The sequence below is a fragment of the Theropithecus gelada genome, chromosome 15 (genome assembly GCF_003255815.1).
Source record: "Theropithecus gelada isolate Dixy chromosome 15, Tgel_1.0, whole genome shotgun sequence".
In the NCBI taxonomy this organism is placed as follows: Eukaryota; Metazoa; Chordata; class Mammalia; order Primates; family Cercopithecidae; genus Theropithecus; species Theropithecus gelada.
Genome location: NC_037683.1, coordinates 101,282,372 through 101,304,347, shown reverse-complemented (window position 1 = coordinate 101,304,347; position 21,976 = coordinate 101,282,372). Strand labels below are relative to the sequence as shown.

Below are 21,976 nucleotides of genomic sequence, written 5' to 3'. Positions count from 1 at the left end.
CCATGCCCAGCTAATGTTTGTATTTTTAGTAGAGACGAGGTTTCACCATGTTAGCCAGGCTGGTCTCAAACTCCTGACCCCAAGTAATCTGCCTGCCTCAGCCTTCCAAAGTGCTGGGATTACAGATGTGAGCCACCACTCCCGGCCACAGATCTGATTTTTAAAAAATACTCATCCGTTCCCTTGCCATAATGGCATTTTAAAATTTCGAATGTTCTTGTTCCACAAATGTCATTCTCTACTTTATCAGTTTGAGGATTCAATATTTTTATCAGGTCGCTTTAGAATTCCTACGGTAAGATTTTGCATGGGGTGTGTGAGTGTGCAACTGTGATCAATGTGAATTACACGCCTACAATTATACCGTCTGTATGCAGCAGACCCGGTTTTACTATTGTCACGACACTAGACATTCTCTTATGTTTTTTGCAATTCTTACATGTGAGTTTATCTTCTGTGGGAATTTTACCTTGTGGGCTCCCTCAGCTGTGGCTGTCTCTCTAGGAAGTAATTTCACATTGACCCACAGGGTACATAGATCCTAACCAGATCGCAGGTTAATGACGGGCTCAGGATATCCTGTGGATGAAGCTGATGCAGCCGTGTTCATGTGAATGCACCTATTTCCACCTGTGACTGATGCAGAGGCATTCCAACTCCTAAGGAGCCAGCCCTGCACCCAGTGTGGGTCCTGAATATGAGACTCTCCCAGGTTCAACTCCTGTCCCTGTGTGATATTGGGCCCTGCCCTTTCTCCTGTTTCAATCTCCAAAGGGGAATTTTTTTTAAAGGTGTAGAAAAATAGGTGAAAAATGAACTCATAGATTCCAATCTTGGGTTTGCTAAGAATATTTTCCTAAAAATATGTATATCCTATTTTAAAAATATTTATACGTTACTAAAGCAAAAAGAAAGTGTTACTTGCCCAGACATGCTAACTTCCCAGCAAATAACGCTTTGGCAGATTGGCAGGTTTTGCAAATAAATAGGGACCATTCATCATGAAAGATGACAGGCATAGACACTCAAGATTCCAGTTTCTAAAACAATGTCTAAACAACGTTTGAGTAAATTACTAACTTTAAAAATAGATTTAATTTAAAAATTTCACAATTTGCATGAAGATGGCTTCTTACTAAGAAACGTTAAAATCTTTGTTTTAATTTCTATTGTGAAATTAAATAATTCAAACTTCAAGTCATTGGAACTTTCAGTTATTCTGAGCCTTGTGACAAATGTGGCTATGCAGCCTGAGTCATGTGGCATGCAGCTGCAACTTCCGCCTTTTTTTCCCCCTGTGAATAATTAAGAAGACCAAACAACACCAGAGAGAAGACTCCCTCAGATCACCACCCCTCCTCATTGAGTAATAAAGTAATCTTCCTTGGCACGTAGCAATCTGTGACCAATCAAATTGCTTTAATGTATGCACTGGTCTCCTATGGAAAATGTTGTAATCCTCTGAAAATGTCTTTGTCTCTGTAAAAGTGAAACCTTAACTTCTCCACTTGGGAATGCTGACCATATTCATTTGGAGCTGACGCTTCTTGAGTGACTATTCTCAAACTTTGCACTCGAATAAACTCTATCCTTAGTCATATTTTCTGAATCTCATTATTTAAGGTTGACACTATTATGAGAAAAAGATGAAACAGAAAGAACTGCAGCCAAGGTGAACTGGTCAAAACTGGCTAAGGTCGTAAAATAGAATTTTTACAACATACAGATGTGAATTAATAAAGTTTAGGCATCAGCTGAGAATAGTAGATTTATATCTGAAGTCCCACAAATCTGGGTTTCATCAACTGCTTCAACTCAGTAAACATTGCCAGGGCTTGCTCTAGGCACAATGCTGTGCTTGGCAATGGGCATGCAGAAGCGACTAACATGTGCCCTTTGCCTCCCAAACAGCTACTTTTTAACTGATCAACCTCAAAAATACTACACTTGGGATCACCAGACATTCTACAGTGCAACTGGAACTTTCATGCTAAAAGAATTCAAACCTGAGTCTAAACAAGCGTAGTGTAAACATCTAAGTGTAAACATCAGCTTACAGGAAATACAGGAAGCAAAAGAATGTATTAGTTACACCATAAGAATGCAATTCATCAAGATCCAGACTGTGGAAAACTGAGCAGACCAAACATATGGCCTGAAAGCCAGAAAGAAGAAGGGGAAGTATCACATATTGAAAGAGCTTAAGAGATTTACCAAATGCACGATGTAGACTTTGCATAGAGCCTATTTGAACACACCAACTGCATAAAGTTATTTTTGAGAAAATTTTAAAACAAACTGGATATTAGATGAAATCAAGAAATATTAATTTGGGGAAGTATGATGATGTGTTGTGATTAAGTTTTTTTTAAGTGCTTATTTTTAGACAGACGTCATACATTTAAGACTGAAAACCTGGAATTTGCCTTAAAATGATCCAGAGAAACACTGAGTGGTGAGGAGAGGAAGGGGTGGAGAGTGGATAAAACAAGATTGGCAAAATGTTTATAATACTTGAAGCTGGGTAATAAATACGTGAAGATTCATTATATAGTTCCTTTATTTTTGTGTATGTTTGAAAATATTTATAACAAAATGTTTGTAGAAATAACACAGAACTGAGTTTGACTCAGCAAAGGAAGGAAAGAAGAAGGGATGGAAGGAGGGAGGAAGGAAGGAAGGAAAGAAAGAAGGAAGGAAATAAAGAAGGAAGGAAAAAAAGGAAGCAGGGGAGAGAATGTACCTGTGTGCAGCAACAGGAAAGCTGCAGTGAGCTTATAAAGATTCGTAGGGAGGGCTGGCTGCCTTCCATGAGTGTCTCAGTCTTGGGAAATATCTTAATTCTGCCAGATGTGAGAAGTAATGGAAGGGTAGCTGTATTATAGACATAGAATCTTTTTCTCTTCTGCCCATTTTACTTAATCTTCTCGTCAATAATTTGGGACTATTTCTCTGCCTTTGGTTGTGTTTGAAGGAAATCAAAGTATTTCACTCCAAAATACAGGTCCCTGGTATAATGAGTATTTTAAATTAAAAACCCTTAGAGACCTTTAAGTACTGGTTTTCTCGTATCTATATATACAGGTTGAGCTAACCTACCAAGGAGAACAATTATTCTTGCTGTCTCCCCTGTTATCTCCGTATCCATTACACAAAAGAAGACCAAAAAATGTAACTACATCTGAACAGACCCTTTTCAAGATAATAACTAGCTCCAAGGATCATTTAAATTCCGAAGAGAACTATTTACAAGTTAATTTCTGTTTCCCATCCAGTCATTCTTTCTAGTAATCATTTATTGCCCCTCAGTGGAATTCTTCTCTCCACTCCCATAACCTGTTTTAACAGGATCCAAGCTCCCATTCTTTCTGTAACTGACATCAGTGGACTGCGGGAGGTCCCCAGTTGCTTGTGGGACTTCTATCCCAATGAGAATAAATTCAAGGCTGAGTCAGAAAATAGTCCAAGTACGGAAATGTATTGCAAAGTGAAAAGTACACACTCAAGAAAGGGGAGTGCGGGTGTACTCAAGAGAGAGTCACATGCAAAAGGGTTTGGAGCGGCTGCCTTTTTATGGGTTTCTTTAAGGGGTGGAATATTCATGAAGATTCCTGGAAAAAGGTGGAGATGTTCTGGAACTGTAGTGCTACTCATTTTCACACCAAATATGGATGTTCCTGGAACTGTCATGGTGCTGGTGGGTGTGTGATTTGTATGTTAATGAGCATATAATGAGGTTCTAGGTGAAACCTAGGTCAAATCCAGTGCCACAGTGAGTCCAGTTAGTGTCACCCAGCTTAGAGCACACCCTGGTTTTTCAGGGTCTTATCAGCCCATAGTTTCTGAAGCTATTTCTACAGTTTCCTTTTGCTAGCCATGTGAAACCACTGCCTGGACTTTTCTATTCTCCCGTGACCACTCTTGTTATTCCTGTCTCCTAACCTCAGAATGGTATATAAGCTTCTGTACCTCACTGGGAATTTGGGTCTTCATTCAGAAGGCTCCCAATGTATACGTGTTAAATGAATTTGTATGGCTTTTCTCCTATTAATCTGCTTTTTGCAGGTTAATTTCTCAGTGAGACTTCAGCGAGGGTCAAATGGAAAGCCCTCCCTTGGCCCCTACGTGTTATTGAGGTATGTTTCTCATGGATATACGCGATCTGTAAGTGATTTTTGGAATTTATTAGTCCCTTACTGGTAACTCCATTTGCTTCTATAAGAAACAAAGGCAGAGACTTATAGTAAATTCCAGGGCTCTCCATAGAATGATTAACCCGTTATAAGAGTAGTAAAGTTGCTGAGAAATTACCTGCTTGTTTTCTGGGTGTCCTTTGGTGTATTCTGTTTATATACATTACCTACCACCCTAAAACTTCAGGGCCAGGATGTGGATTATCATGGGTTCCAGTGAGGATCGTGAAGGAAATCAAAATATTTCACTCCAAAATATCCTTCTTTGACGTATTTTGAGATAGCTGTTCAGAGGGCCTGCAAACAGAAGTAGCCCCGAAAAGCTGTCTTTCCTGGGGAACTTTGCATCTGTGCAGAATCTGCATGGTGCAGCCAGGCCTCCTCTGAGGCCTTCTCTTATTCAGATCTAGAAAAGATTAACTGAGAGTCCACCATCTTTAAAGGTCTGAAGGAAACTCTTACCATGTATTCTCTCTGACAGCTGCAACCTGTGAGGTTATATCATCTACATAATAGGACCCCCTTTGCGAGCCAGGCCTCTTCTTCTCTCCCTCCATAACCTGTCTTACTGCCATAACCTGATGTTGGCCATGCTCTGAGCCCCAATTCTTTCTGTAACCACAAGATGGTAGAAAAGTGTCAACCATCTGGTGATTTCTTTCAGTTTTTATTTTTATTTATTTTTATTTTTTTTGAGATGGAGTTTTGCTCTTGTCACCCAGGCTGGAGTGCAATGGCGCGATCTTGGCTCACTGCAACCTCCGCCTCCCGGGTTCAAGCAATTCTCCTGCCTCAGCATCCTGAGTAGCTGGGATTATAGGCATGCACCACCATCACACCCAGCTAATTTTTGTGTTTTCAGTAGAGACAGCATTTCGCCATGTTGGCTAGGCTGGTCCGGAACTCCTGACCTCAGGTGATCCACCTGCCTTGGCCTCCCAAAGTACTGGGATTACAGGAGTGAGCCACCACGCCTGGCCTGAGTTTTTATATTTTGTATGACTCCCAAGCTCATATGCACATTTCTAAAATTTGTGAGCTTTTTTTTTTTTTTTTTTTTTTTTTGAGACAGAGTCTCACTCTGTCACCCAGGCTGGAGTGCCATGGTGAGATCTCGGCTCACTGCAACCTCCGCCTCCTGGGTTCAAGCGATTCTCCCACCTCAGCCTCCAGAGTAGCTGGGGTTACAGGTGTGCACTGCCAGGCCCAGCTAATTTTTGTATTTTTAGTAGAGACAGAGTTTCACCATGTTGGCCGGGGTGGTCTTGAACTCCTGACCTCAAGTGATCCACCCGCCTTGGTCTCCCAAAGTACTGGGATTACAGGTGTGAGCCACCACACCCGGCCAGTAAGCTATTTTTCTTTTCTGTTAATCTATTTGTTTTATAAACTAAAATGATCAAACCTTCTGGAAAAATAGCATCTAAACTTCCCTACAATCGTTACCATGAAATCCTTTCCATTCTAGATTAATCTACCCACATAAAGACTGGAAAAACTGATGAAGATGTGAGTTATTCCTGCCTACTCTCAATTTGGGAGGAGAATGCTCTGGTTTCCTTTCCCTGGAGATATACGATATTTTGGAAAAATGGAAGATGGAGGCTGAGAATATACAAATATGGATACTGGACAATCTGGAGTGTCTAAACATTTTTTTCTATATAATATACTGCCTTTGGATTCTATAAACTCTAGAAATATCTGAGGAATCAGAGGATTATTTTGATAACCTTTTATTCCCATAAGTGGCCCAAATATCACTCTTGTTCTAAATTTTAGTTGGAAAAATATGGTCACTGAAAGCATAGACTAACCTAAGCAGACTCTCTGCTAGTTTATTTTTAACTAACGCTATATGCCAGGCACTGTTGTGAGGACTTTGCTCTTGGAAGCATGCATGATTATTTCTAGAGCTCCTCTACAGAGGAGAGCACCCAAGTGCACACAGGCATCAAGATGCAACCAGGACTCACACCCAGACAACCTCATTCTCCGACTTCTGCACATCCCCACTGCCCTACGCATGGCTGTCTTTTGTTTAGCTTTAACTTTTGTATCTGATGTTTTTTAACATCAGATTTTCTATTGATTTTCCCAAGTAATAATTAACAAAGCAGGCATACTGAACCTACTAATCACTAGAACTATGCAATGGTAAGAACAAAAAAACCTTTTCTTTGTGCAAAACTGGAATAATTAACCAGACACTTTGGTACATATGATATTGGAAATCACCCAGCTTCATACTTCCCCCTCTTGGCTTTTTTTTTTTTTTTTTTTGAGACAGAGTCTCACTCTGTTGCCTAGGCAGTGGCCCAATCTCGAGTCACTGCAACCTCGGCCTCCCGCGTTCAACCGATTCTGGTACCTCAGCCTCCCGAGTAGCTGGGATTATAGGCATGTGCCATCACACCCAGCTAATTTTTGTATTGTGAGTAGAGACAGGGTTTCACCATGTTGGTCAGGCTGGTCTCCAACTCCTGACCTCAGGTGATCCACCTGCCTTGGCATCCCAAAGTGCTGGGATTACGGGAGTGAGCCACTGCGCCTGCCTCACCCCAATCCCCATTGCTTTATTCACTGATGAAGCATGCAAACTTATAAAGAGATCCTATGCTCTTTTAAAAATTCTTTTGGGTTTTTCATTGTAACTGTGACTTTTTTTTTTATTACATTCGTACATATGACATTTTCTTATTTTCTTTCTTTTTTTGAGACGGAGTCTCGCTCTGTCTCCCAGGCTGGAGTGCAGTGGCGCGATCTCGGCCCACTGCAAACTCCGCCTCCTGGGTTCACGCCATTCTCCTGCCTCAGCTTCCCGAGTAGCTGGAACTACAGGTGCCTGCCACAACGCCTGGTTAATTTTTTTGTATTTTTAGTAGAGACATGGTTTCACCGTGTTAGCCAGGATGGTCTCGATCTCCTGACCTCGTGATCCACTCGCCTCGGCCTCCCAAAGTGTTGGGATTACAGGCATGAGCCATGGCGCCCAGCCAATACATATGACATTTTCTAAAATACATCTTCGAAGTCCACAAATTCAATACTAATAAAGCTATCCTATTGAATAGCGCTTTGCAAGTCACTTTGTTGGATACTTTGTGGAATTAAGATGCATGAGATATGGACACTACTTTCAAGGGGTCTAGACCATGGGGTTGTGAAAAGTGTTTTCCTTGGACCAGCAGGATCTGCATCAGCTGAGAGCATGCTAGAAATTATTGGGCCCCGGAGACTCTGGGAGTAGGGCTTAGCAAAGTCTTAACAAGCTCCTTGGGTGATTTTGATGCACACTAAACTTTGAGAATCACTGATCTAGCAGTGTAAGAAATATAAACAAAAGACTCTAAAACAAAGTTAAAATCAAGTTTAGACAAAATACAGTGGAATTTCCAAGAGGGAAAGTTGAGTTGAGGTGGAGGGAAATCTTGAAAAGGCTTCCTGGATTTGGTCCTGGGGCTGGCTCCTTACGGAAGGGTAGGATTGGATGGCGCACATTGGAAGGTGGCAGGAGGTTCATCTCAGGAGGATAACAGAGAAGACGGAGGTGGACACAGTTAAGTGTCCTGTGAGGGGGCCTTAGAATCCTCCATTTGGGTGGAGCAGAAAGTGTGAAACAGCCAGTAGAGGCTCAGTCATGGAAATCTTTGAATATCATTACTAGTACTTTAATAATGAAAGAAAAAAGAGAACACTTAAAGACAATATGCCATTTCTATAAGGGAGGAAAATAGTGGGAATATGAGTATACACAGGTAGAATAATGGGAAATGTTCCTATGTTTGTTAGGACTTCAAGGAAACCTGGAAAACAATGATGATACTTTTAAAAAATTTCTTGTGTAAATTTAAAAAATACTAAAGTACTCATTACTTTACTTTTTGAAGACATTACTATGGGAATTTCAGTCACAATATGGATAACATTTTTGCCTTATAAAGAAGTATGGTAGTGACACTCTATTATTGTAATAGAGCCATAATCCTAATTCTTGGCCTTTGCTAGATAATTTACTGATTCAACTTCAGAAATGGCTTCAAAGAGCATTTTGAGAGAAGTTGTAATATGAGTAAGTATAAGGTAGACAATAATATTGCTATTAAAATGAAAGCCTGATATTGAAATATAAAAATGAACTTGCACTATAATAACTAGAGAAATCTTTTAAACATCCAAAAATAAGTATATTTTTAGGTTTACTATTCAAAGAAAGACTGCAGAAAGTCAAAGGAATTTTATCTGGAGAACACAGTGTAAAATGAAAGAGATTTTAAAGGGCTTTACATTTGGTTGAAATGGAGTAACAATTTCCTGCTTGAAACAACCAAAATAAATCATGAAAGAACAACATGGCATGGACATCAGGCAACAAAGGACAGTGATCTCTAAGAAGCATGAGAAACGTGCAGTTGAGAAGGAGGCTGGGAGGACTTGCTTTCCAGTCACAACCCTGCTGACCAAGCCAGGATCTGGTCAAAACAGGATGCAGTGAAGAAACTGGCAAAAACCAGCAGGTGGCTCAAAGGCACCTTCTAGTTGCTCCCAGTGCTCGTTAGTATAAGATACTCTCATCAGCACCAAGACAATTTACAAATGTCATGGCAATGACCAGAAGTTATCACCTCTTTTTGTGGCAATGACCAGGAAGTTGCCCCCTCTTTTCTAGAAAGTTCTGAATGACCTGCCCTTAATTTGCATTAATTCATCCCTTAATTTTGCATATAATTAAAGGTGGGTAAAAGTAGGTAAAAATACAGGTAGCCAACAGCCCACAAGAGATGCTTTGGGGTACTGCCTATGAGTTAGCCCTGCTCTGTGAGGACAGTTCTGGTTCAATAAAAGATTGCTGTCTAATACCCCTGGCTCACCCTTGAATTCCTTCGTAGGTAAAGCCAAGAACCTTCCTGGGGTAAGACTCCAATTTGGGGGCTCAGCTGCCCTGCGTCAAAGTGAGCCCTAAGATTGCCCATCTTATGGCTCTGAGAAAGCTTTCAGGCCATGGCGCAGGGAGGGGCACCCAGGTGGAGCATGGTGGTCTTCCTGAGTTGAGACAGAGCTGGGAATTGGGGAAGTCAAGAGAGCAAGAGTTCTGAAGAGAAGAGAGCTGCACAGAGGAAGAACCCTGGAGACCTGCAGAGAGTTCCATGGGATCTTGAGCAGAGCACTGATCAGTACATATGTGTGAGGAAATGCTTTGAGGATGGGGGAAGAATGATCCAAAAGATTGAAGAGAACAGTGCTTCAAAGAACACACAAGGCCAAAAATAGCACCTGTTCCCAAAAACCAGAATGGAAAACCTTGTAATTCAGAGAGCATCAGTTAATGTATGAAGAACCGCCTTGCCACTGTAGTGGAGAAAAATTAATCCTAGAATAAATTCACATCTGCTTCTAATGAACAAATCTTAAAAGCAAGCCCAGAAATGATCAAACTCTTTCAAAGTACCTTAACTATATCTCAGAACAGAGCTCAGAAATATTTATAGGAGTACAAAAATAGTCAACAACCCATGAAATAAATCATCAATATCTACTATTCAAAGAAAAATTGCCAGACATTCATAGAAGCAGGAAAATACAGTCCATAATGAGAAGAAAAATCATTGAATCAAAACCAGCTTCAAAATGACACAAATGATAGAATAGGCAAGGACTTTAAAACAGTCATTCTGATCAAATTTCATATGTTCAAGAAGCTAGAGAAAAGATTAAAAATGCTAAGTAGGGACATGGAAGATCCAAATCAAACTTCTAGAGATGAAAACTTCAAAAACTGAGTTGAAAAATATATTAGATGAGAATTGCAGCAGATCAGAAAGTTTAGAAGAAAATATCAGTGACCTAAAAGACAGTACTAATTGGATGCTATCTAAAATGAAACACCAAGAGAAAAAAAGATTTTAAAAAAATTAACAGAGTGATCTCTTGGAAAGATGGGGCAGCTTGGGGACTTTTCCACTGAAGCACTTTGTGCTGGATAAGAAGGCAATTACTGCAATCTGACCAGTTACTGGAGTTTGTCACTGAGGATCACATATTGCTGAAGTATGTGAATCTCCCTTCTCAGCTCAAGATCTGAAGATCCAATCCAGGTGGAATAAAAATAGCAACATATAAGAATCTAGAACTTGACTGAGCTACTGAGGATAATCAAGTAGAAATACAAGAATATAAAAACAAGCTTTCTATCATTGGTAACGTGCTATGTCAGAGACAAATGAAGGTGGCATTTTTTGGCAGGACAAGCTCTGTTATCAATGCAATGTTGTGGGATAAAGCTCTCCCTAGTGGGACTGACTATACAACCAATTGCTTCCTAAGTGTTTAAGGGACCAATGGAGATAAAACCTATCTTATGACAAAGGGATAAGATGAAAAAAGAGCGTAAAGACAGTTCATCAGCCCTTCAGATGGACAAAGACTTGGATGCTGGCTGTCATACACTTGTGTTTTGGCCAAAGACAAAGTGTGTCCTCTTGAAAGGTGAGATGGTTTTAGTAGACAGTCCAGGCACAGATGTCACTACAGAGCTGGATACCTGGATTGATGAGTGTTGGTTAGATGCTCATGTCATCATTTTGTTTGTAACCTCTGAATCAACACTAATGAACACAGAAAAACATTTTTTTCACAAGGTAAAAGCAGCTTTCCAAGCCTAATAATTTAACTCTGAATAATCACTGGGTTGTCTCTTCATCAGAGCCAGAATATAAGGAAGATGTATGCAGACAGCACATGGAAAGGTGCTTGCATTTATTTGTGGAGGAGGTTAAAGTTGTGGATCCTTTAGAAGCACAGAATCATATATTCTTCATTTCAGCAAAGGAAGTTCTTAGTGCTAGACAGCACAAACCACAGGGGATGCCAGAAGGCAGTGAAGTACTTGGGAAAGGATTTCAGGCAAGATTACAGGAGTTTCAGAATTTTAACAAATCTTTGAGGAGTGTATCTCACAATCAGCAGTGAAAAAAAGGTTCAAACAGCACACTATTGGAGCTAAGCCAAGACTAGATATTGTGAAAAACACAATAGATTCAATAATCGTGGCAGTGACAGAGAAGAGCTTATTCAAAGGAGGAGTGGGAAGAACAAATTGGTAGACTGAACTTTATCCCAAACCAGATGAACTTTTTAACACTAGATGTTAAGAAAAAAATCAGGAAGGCCGAGTGTGGTGGCTCACGCCTTTGGGAGGCTGAGGCAGATGGATCATGAGGTCAGGAGTTCAAGACCAGCCTGGCCAACATGATGAAACCCCGTCTCTACTAAAAATACAACAATTTGTCGGGCATGGTGGCAAAGCGGAGGTTGCAGTGAGCCGAGATTGCGCCACTGCACTCCAGCCTGGGCGACAGAGCGAGACTCCATCTCAAAAAAAAAAAAAAAGAAAAAAAGAAAAAAATCAGGGAGGTTACCAAGGAAATGGCAAACAAGGTTTCATGTGCAAGGACAGATGAGATTTGTTGACTGTCTGTTTTGGTTGATGAATTTTGTTCAGAGTTTCATCCTACTCTAAGTGGATTGAAAGTATATAAAGGTGACTTAAATTAGCACTTAGAAGATGGTATCAGAAGAAATATGGTTGATTGATGCACCAGTGAAGACAATGCCTCAGTGTTTAATCCTAGCAAGAAATTATTAAAAATTTGAAACCATTATTTTCAGCTGACATATAGAATAAACTGCATACACTGATCCCTTGCAAGAAATTTGACCTCAGTTATGAGCTCTATTGCCACAAGTTATGACCGGATTTTCAAGAGGACAGTGTATTCCATTTTTCCCTGGGCTGGTCTTCACTTGTGCATTGATTCCTACAAATGCTCAGAGGGCACTCCTGGGATTGTCAGAGCCTCACTTTCCCCAGCTCTTTAGCCTGTACTCCCACTGCTTCTATCAACCCAGCAACACCAGATAATGCATCACACACAGAACTCATGGTTACCTTCATAACAGGATTAGCTTCTCTTACATCTAGGACTTCTATGGGCATCACTGTTGGAGGAGTAATTTGGAAAACTGTAGGCTGACAATTCATATATGTTTCATTATGTATGTATGGAGTTTGGTATCTTTATGAAAGGCTATCCTGGAGCACCTGTGCCAAGGAAAGAGGCTTTAAACAGCGGTTTGTGAACTACGCATCTGAGAAACTTCAGATGTTTGCTAGCTTCAGGAGTGCAAACTGCAGCCACAAAGTACAACAAGAAATGGCTATCACTTTTGCTTGCCAGTGGCAACAAGTTGTTGTTACTCAAGGATATCTGGAAGAAGAAATTACTAGATTATCCAAAGAAATAGATCAGTTAGAGAACATACAAAACAATTCAAAGCTCTTTTTTTCATATTCATAGCTTTAATAGTGTGTTCTACTCGACATTTCTACTTTCATAACTATTGCACTTAATAGCTTCCAACAGTTTTTTATTTTATTTTATTTTATTTTATTTTGAGATGGCGTCTCACTCTGTCACCCAGGCTGGAGTGCAGTGGTGCGATCTCAGCTCACTTGAACCTCCACCTCCCGGGTTCAAGCAATTCTCCTGGTATCCAGGTGGCAGAGGGGAAATAGAGTCTGGAGAGGGAGGCCGGACATAGTGGCTCACGCCTGTAATCCCAGCACTTTGGGAGGTCGAGATGAGTGGATCACCTGAGGTCAGGAGTTTGATACCAGCCTGGCCAACATGGTGAAACCCTGTCTCTACCAAAAACACAAAAAATTAGCTGGGCATGGTGGCGGGTTACTGTAATACCAGCTACTCAGGAGGCTGAGGCAGGAGAATCGCTTGAACTTAGGAAGTGGAGGTTGCAGTGAACTGAGATCATGCCATTGCACTTCAGTCTGGGTGACAAGAGCAAAACTTCATCTCAATAATAATAATAATAACAACAATAAATAAAAATAAAGAAAACACACTTAGTTAGCTTATAGGCTCTGCTCTGCACTTTGGCTGGTGTCAGCCAGCCTCGGCTCATTCATGTGTGCATAGCCAGCTGCTGGTCCAGGCTTCCTGGTTGTTTTTATGCAGACTTTTATGTTTCCCACCATGTTCTGGTCCACACTTTATGTCTGCCTTCAAGGTACCCATGTCTTCAATCCCTGAGCATTTCCAAGTGCTGCAGGATGAATCAGTCCTTGGTAGGCATCTAGTTTTCATTCTACACATTCTGCTAAGGCAGTTCCCACTCCTCAAATGTTCGTGTGCAATGAACAGGTATCTCTTGGCTTCATTTAAAAAGTCTGTGTTTCTGTCTCCTTCTTCTTCTTTTCTCTCCCATTCTCCTAGCTCATCATTAATTATCAAGGGGATATGGGTGCACAAACACCTTTACTCTACCATACACAAAAGTCTGAAATGTAGCTTCTTAAATAAATGACGACCCTTGTTTAATGTCAAAGAAAGGAGTGATGAGTCTAAACCCAGCTCTCTGAGTGGCAGCCATGCGGGGAGATGTTTCCCCAGTTACTAAATTAGAGCGTAACCCACAAGAATAGACTGTGAGGATGGCAACAGGAGCTTGAAGGCTCTGTCAGAACACTGTGGATGTTCTTATGGCACATGGACTCATAAATTCAAAGAGCTTTCTTATTTTTTACTAAAGGCTATGTCTTTGACTATGGGGCCTCTGTCCGACTCCAATTAGTAAGTGCACTAAAGGCTGGAAGGTTGGCTGTTTTGGGGTGTGAGATAATGATGGTTGAGCTCCTAATAATTATCCGCATTGGCTGCCTTTTGTTCTGGAAAGTATTTACTACTGCATTATGGTGGCTTTTGAATATGATTTTCAAAACATCCCAATGATGTCATTTATTTACTTTGCTAAGGAGAGATTATTTTGAGGTTTGAGAAAAAATTAAATTTCTGGCATTAGAACTGTAATAAAGCCATTTTGGGGGTCTGACTGCTCATTGCTTTCAAGCCTGGCCCCTCTTTCTTCCTCTCTGTCCACTACTTGACAGGCTGGTGCTCCCTCCATCAGCACCGGTGGGAAATTCACACCACACCAGACCCTGCCCTCATGGAGGAACCTACACCTCGGGCCCAGCCACTGACCTCCACTGAAATCCAGCCAGTAACCTTTCCTTGTTCTCTCACATCATTTTCTTTGTGCATTTTTCTACTCCTTCCCTCTCTCTAGCAAATTTGCAGAAATTCTCTCTGTATTTTTGACGTTAAGTTTTCACATGTTATGAATGATGCAAATATTTTCTCCAAGACTGTCACTTATGTTTTAGTTTTGCTCGTTTCTTTTTTGCAGTACCAACATTTTGACTTTCATAATGTCACATTTGACAATCTTTTATTTTGGATTTTGTAACATTCTTAGAAAGTACTCCCTCCCTGCCCAAATTATGAAGGTTATGTTTTCCTTCTAGAATTCCTGTTAGATGGCCACTGGAATTTCTGAATCTATCTCCCCTGTCTCTCATATTTGTTTGTATTGCATTCTGGGGTAATTTCTTAATCTTTTAGTTTACAAATTTTATCTTCAGCTTTGTCCATTTTGTTATCGCACATCTACTGGCCTCATTTACTGGCCTCGTCTACTGGCCTATTTTTATTTTGGCAATCATTGTTAATTTTTGAGGTGGAAGAATAGGGAGTTGGGGCAACCAAGGGTTAAGGCGTAAGCAAAAAGACAGCAGATGCAGCTAGTTCTAGGCAAAGTTAAGCAGCCTACAGGCCACACCCTCACTCCTGTGATAACCAGACAGAAGTCTCCACTTCAGCCTCTGATTGGCTGCAGGCCAACTCTTCACTTCAGCCTCTGATTGGTTACAGGCGAAGTCTCCACTTCAGCCTTTGATTGGCTGTAGGCCAGTCCTTCAAAGGGTGTAATCAATTAGAGGCCTCTAAAGGGCACCTAGGGGGTGTTACCAAATTCTTTTAGCTTAATAAAAACCTTAAAGAACATTATAACATGGGCTCTTGAGCCACTTGCTCCAGCCTGCTACCACTCTCTGGAGCATACTTTCGCTTCAGTAAATCTACACTTTCATTGCTTCTTTCTTCTTTTTCTGTTTTGTCAAATTCTTTGTTCAACATACCAAGAAGCTGGACAACTCACAGTCAACACTTTCCATCTGTGGCCAGGCATGGTGGCTCACGCCTGTAATCCCAGCACTTTGAGAGGCCGAGGTGAGTGGATCATGAGGTCAGGAGTTCGAGACCAGCCTGGCCAACATGGTGAAACCCTGTATCTACTGAAAAAACAAAAATTAGCTGGGCATGATGGTGTGTGCCTGTAATCCCAGCTACTCAGGAGGCTGAGGCAGGAGAATTGCTTGAACCCGGGAGGCGGAGGTTGCAGTGAGCCAAGATCGTGCCACTGCACTCCAGTCTGAGCTACAAAGTGAGACTCCATCTAAAACATTAAGAAAAAAATGACTTTCCATCCAGTAACATTTTCAATAAGTTAATTTTTTTTTTCATAACACTTAAAAAATGCAGTATCTACTTAAACTCAGGATATTCATTCTGAGTTATTCAGAATGATATTCTCAGGATATTCATTATACTTATGATGAAAATCCTTTCCTCTTTGCCCTACTAGTTTTGTTTTCTTTGGGGCTACTTCTGTTTCCTCAAATGATTGATTCCAGGTTTTCTGTTCCTGTGTGTAGTTGAGGGTCTGTATTAAACATTGGGTTTCCTCAGCCCATGGGGAAACTCCTGGTGGTCCGATGGTAATTGTCATGGAAGAAACCCTACACTGGTCAACCTGGGAGTGGAAAAGACTGTGTGGTCCTCTGGCATGGGAGCAGGGGGTTGCCTTCTGAGTTTGATTTCCCACTCCTCTCCTTATCCAGGGGGCTTGGACGCTGGCTTGGGGTCTGCTCTAAAAGTGGGGAGTTCTGGGCTTGTGTTTTGATTCTCCTTCCCCATCCAGGAAGGTTTTGTTTTCTCTTCACAGTGTCCATCACTTGGGTCCAAAGCTGTCGCTCCAGCAGCTCCATGGAGGGTGACAGAGAGGCATGGTGGCCTACCGACCCCGAATGCGGCTCTGCAGCCTCCTGGGCAATCTGCCTGAGCCCCATTCTGGGCTTTGTGTTTATTGGCTCTAAGCCTGGAATTTTCCAAGGACATTGTTAACAACCCTGACTACTACATCATCTGGATACTTCAATTTTTCTTCCATCACTCAAAACCCATCTTCTTCCCCCAATTTTTATTATTATGAAAGTTATTATATACATGTATCAGGAGATATTCTAAGAATGCTTATAGCAAAATACAGCATTCTCTTACACCCTGTGTCCTACACACCACCCCAGCTTTTCCCCAACCCAGAATGCTTTTTCTTGGGGGGAATTTACCTGCTGCATCTGCAAACAACATGCTTATGTTGTCGCATCTTGAAATTTTGGACTTGCAGATCCCCTGTTGCCTTCCCAGCCCCACCACAGACTTCCATCCTTCCCACTCCCCTCCCCGTGCTGTCAAGACGGTGGCATCCTGGTGCTGGTAGAACAGTGCTCACTACTCACGTTATGACAGTAATAGACATGTCTGCTGTCACTGAGATTTTTGCAAAAGCCTATCTATGTTGGTATTTCCTTTTCTACCCCAACTTTTTGTTTTCCCTAGAGATAGCGTTCATTTTATTGTTTATTCCCCCCCCCCCCTTTTTTTTGTTGTTGAGACGGAGTTTCACTCTTATTGCCCAGGCTGGAGTGCAATGGCGCCATCTTGGCTCACTGCAACCTCTGCCTCCCGGGTTCAAGCAATTCTCCTGCCTCAGCCTCCCGAGTAACCGGGATTACAAGCATGCGCCACCACACCCAGCTAATTTTTTTTCTTTTTTTTTTGAGACAGAGTCTTGCTGTGTTGCCCAGGCTGGAGTGCAGTGGCGCATCTCGGCTCACTGCAAGCTCTGCCTCCTGGGTCCACGCCATTCTCCTGCCTCAGCCTCCCGAGTAGCTGGGACTACAGGCGCCCGGCACCGCACCTGGCTAATTTTTTGTATATTTAGTAGAGACGGGGTTTCACCATGTTGGTCAGGCTGGTCTCAACTCCAGACCTCAGGTGATCCACCCACCTTGGCCTCCCAAAGTGCTGGGATTACAGGCGTGAGCCACCATGCCTGGCCTATTGTTTATTAACTTGGTTTTAAATACATATATAATCGTCGTTAATCCAAGCACAATTTTCCACCAGTTATTTAAGTCTCTTCTCAGTATAATCAGGTGCATCGAGTATTTTATCACTTTCCTATTTCTGAAGACTCCTTTCCCACCCACTCCAATCCTTCCTGGGTTGAATCTTCTGTTTTCTATATCACAACATTTCTTCTTTTTGACTGAATTCTCTTTTTGGGCAAAAGGACATCCTCTAGTGGCTTCATGAGATACTCTCATTATTTGCAGGTTCCAAACTTCCAAATTTGCCTGCTCGCTGAAATTTATTTGTAACCCCCGAATCAATCATTGTCAGGCCGCCTCAGTCATTCACAAGCGCGCCCCGAGCGGTGAAAAATGTGTTTCCGCAGGCACAGTTCTTAGCTGAGGTCAAACAAGGCAGTGTGCTGCCTCTTGTTTCAACCGTCGTACTGTAACGGTGTCCTGATCACCATCTATTTAGTGTCACATGTTGTACATTTTTGTGCTTTTTTCAGTAATTTTTTTAAAAGAAAAATTTCATTTTAATCCAGCCTGATCCCTACACGTGTGTTTCACACAGACCTTATTTTTTAAACAGTTTATCGTATTTAATACATTATAAAATTTGAAAAATTGTAGGAAAGCAGCAGACTTGAACGGGAGCAATTCAAACAAGGAATAATTCTGGCCCCTTGGCAAAATTGATTAGTTTTAAAACAAAGTAAAGTTCACATCTGTGAGGTGGACAAAAAAGTGTGACTTCTGTACAAACTACATTTAGCATTTCGTGTCTAACATCTTTCAAATGCAGTGTGCTCATGAGGGTTTTTCTGAAGTCTTGCCCGGTCCCTGGCAAAAGAGAGATGTGGAACCTCCGTATACAAAGAAACTTGATTCAAGGTGTTTTTGTTGTTGCTGTTGTTTTAAAAAAAAAAAAGGAAAAGCAAAGACAAAGGAAAAAGAAATAATGGATGGCTGTTGGCAATGGAAACTGTAAGGAGACTGTGTCCTCACCACTCATGGCTTGTTTATTAGTCAGAGGCTCGGGAGGCCCAGGACACTTCATGGCCATCACACCACCAACTGCGGCTAGCACCCTTTTTTTTCTTCTTTTTTTCATTTCCTATCTTTTGACATATATATATATAATTTTTTTAACACCTCGAGGATATCGTTATTCCAATTGTTCCCATATGAATACAGGTGTGGTCTCTATTGGATATAAATGTGTCTTTTATTCAAGTTTAGGTCCAGGACTTGGTTTGCTCTCTGAACTGCACATAAATGTCCTTTTTTTGTTGTTGTTTGAGCTATTAGTTGTATGTGTTTTCCTTTTTGCATAAGAAATATGTCCGTTTAGTCCAGAGGCTCTTGCTTTATCTGGGTGATGGAGGGTACGGGGGGACGCCCGCCTCAGTTCCCTATGAAGGACGCATTCGCAGAACTAGGACGAGCCCACTCCTTCCCCACAGGAGCCCACGATTTCAAATCCTCTTTGCTGCAGCCTCTCGAGGACCTGGACTGAGATGAGGTGACAGTAGCCACTTAGTGGAAACCTGATGACGTGTGTTAGGTCGTGATTCTAGTCGGCATTGACAGAGTTACACATCACGTCGCCGATCTCTGGAAATACTTCTTCTATCAGGGATTTGTCACTGCTTAGTGTAATCCTTTCTCTGAGGTCTGGGTCCACACGCGCAACAAGGCACTCACAGGGCCTTTAAAAACGACCAGTTTCTCTGGCCTACTTCAACAAACAGTGCTGTTTGAGACTGTCCAAAACAATGGGCTCTGTACCATCAAAAAGTCTTCCGATTCTGGTTACAGGGTATTTGGTGAGGGTGGCCAGGCTGCTGGTGTACATGTGGCCGCCCACATCAATGTGGACAGGTGCACTGGATTTTGTGAGTTGTGCCGGTGTAGGGATGCCTTGGTTGTTCAGCGGAGATGCAGGGGATCTAGTGATCAGTGGTCTTGACATATTGGGCCGACTGTCCCTCTGGCGGATAACCGCGCGGGCCCGGGCGGGAGAGAGAGAGACGGCCGGCGGGAGGCCGGGACTCCCGGTCTGGCTTCTCTAAGTAATGCCCGAGGAGTAGTGCCCTTTCCACTGCCCCCTCATTGCCCCCTGGAGCCGGGGGATCAGGGCAGCGCCTGCGCCGGGTGTGCCGCGGGTGTTGCCGCGGGAAACCCATATCTGGGGCCGCCCGGGGTGGAGCCTGTCAGTGATTTAATTGTTTAATATGGGCCCCCAAGTTGGCCGGGTGCGGTGGCTTACGCCTCTAATCCCAGCACTTTGGGAGGCCAAGGCGGGCGGATCACGAGGTCAGGGGATAAAGACCATCCTGGCCAGCATGGTGAAACCCCGTCTGTACTAAAAATACAAAAATTAGCCAGGCGTGGTGGCGCTCACCTGTAGTCCCAGCTACTCGGGAGGCTGAGGCAGGAGAATTGCTTGAATCCGAGTTGCAGTGAGCCGAGATCGCGCCACTGCACTCCAGCCTGCCAATAGAGTGAGACTCTGTCTCAAAAATAAATTTAAAAAAGAAAGGCCCCCAAGTGTACTGCTGAAGTGGTGTCTAGTGTTCCTAAGTGCAGAAAGGCTGTGATGTGCTTTACAGAGAAAATAGACGTGTTAGACAAGCTTGGCCCAGGCATGAGTTATAGTGCTGTTGACAGTAAGTTCAACAGCATTGAGTCAACAATACTTTACATCCAGAAGGAGGAAGAGGAAAGTCATTGACGCACATGTGAGACCACTCTGAAAAGTGCCCAAGTAACACCTATAGTACCTGGTAAAGTTATGGAAAAAAGAAGAAGAAGGAGAAGGAGAAGAAGAAGAAGAAGAAAGAAGAAGGTGAAATTTGTGGATTCATGAGATGACATTAAAAATTTAGTGGACTGGCTGGGCACAGTGGTTTGCCTGTAATCCCAGCACTTTGGGAGGCCGAGGCAGGCAGATCACGAGGTCAGGAGTTCGAGACCGGCCTGATCAACATGGTGAAACCTTGTCTCTACTAAAAATACAAAAATTAGCTGGGTGTGGTGGTGCATGCTTGTAATCCCAGCTACTCAGGAGGCTGAGGCAGGAGGATCTCTTGAACCCGGGAGGTGGAGGTTGCAGTGAGTCAAGATTGCACCACTGCACCGCAGCCTGAGAGACAGAGTGAGACTCCATCTCAAAAAAAAAAAAAAAAAAAAAGGTTAGTAGACAGCATTGTTGTGAGGCTGACAGCCAAAGAAATTTGTAGTCACATTACCCAAGGTCAGGAAAATGCAAAACTCTTCCCAGCTTGTGTTTTATTATAAAGAATAATACATATAGTTAGCTATTGGTAAGAAATATATATTAAACAAGGTGTGTGTAGATAAAAACACATAAAACAAAAATATGTATTGGTTGGATGACAAAAATGTAGTGACCAGAGGCATGGAAGCTAACCGTGTATTTCTCCAGGAGCGATGGTTCAGTATGGGCTAGCAGTGTTCACAGTGTCTTTAGAGAACATACTCCAGCACTCACCAAGGCCATGCTTCTTGCATCACAGCTAAGCTTCCTGCATCCACCAAGGCCTTGCCTCCTGTGTTATAGCCATGCCTCCTGTACCTACCAAGGCCACGCCTCCTGTGTCATGGCCCACCCTCCTGTACCCACCAAGGCCATGTCTCCTGTATTCATCACTGCTATGCCCCCATTCAATAGCCACACTACACTTCCTACACCACAGCCTTGCCCCCTGCACCCACCGCAGCTATGACTGTCCAATAGCCACACCTCCCCTACCACAGCCACACCCCCAGCACCCTCTACAGCCACACCCCCTCCACAGCCACACCCCCCACAACCGCACCCCCTCCACAGCCACGCCTCCTGCACCCACCACTGCTATGACTATCCAATAGCCACACCTCCCCTACCACAGCCACACCCTCTTCACAGCCACACCCCCCACAACTGCACCCCCTCCACAGCCATGCCTCCTGCACCCACCACAGCTATGACTATCCAATAGCCACACCTCCCCTACCACAGCCACACCCAGCACCCTCCACAGCCACACCCCCTCCACAGCCACACCCCCCACAACGGCACCTGCTCCACAGCCACGCCTCCTGCACCCACACAGCTGACTATCCAATAGCCACACCTCCCCTACCACAGCCACACCCCCAGCACCCTCCACAGCCACATCCCCTCCACAACCACGCCCCCCCGACGGCACCCCCTCCACAGCCACGCCTCCTGCACCCTCCACAGCTATGACTATCCGATAGCCTAACCTCCCCTACCACAGCCACACACCCAGCACCCACCACAGCCACACCCAGCACCCTCCACAACTGCACCCCCTCCACAGCCAGCCACGCCTCCTGCACCCACCACAGCCACACCACAGCACTCTTCATAGCCATACTTCCTGCACCTTCCACGGACACGACTCTTGCTTTGGCCTTCACAGGCTGCAGTAACATCTCCTGTCCTCCCTCCTTTCCCTTAACCCTTATGGCTAATCTTTAGGTTCCTTTAACATCGCTTTTATTTCTTTTACTTCTGCCGATACTTCTGGTTGAATTCTTTTCATTTAAATGCTCTCCAGCATCCATCTCTCTTCTTTCAGACCTTGGCTGACTTCCTTCTTTACCAGCTGCTCGGAAGCTGTCTGGCCTCTCCACAGGA

General features: G+C 43.1%; 2 pseudogenes; one reads left to right on the top strand and one right to left on the bottom strand.

Moving 5' to 3' along the window:
• Positions 1-560: 560 nt before the first annotated feature.
• On the top strand, positions 561-20,142 carry LOC112607761 (annotated as a pseudogene).
• On the bottom strand, positions 18,655-19,291 carry LOC112607661 (annotated as a pseudogene).
• Positions 20,143-21,976: the final 1,834 nt, after the last annotated feature.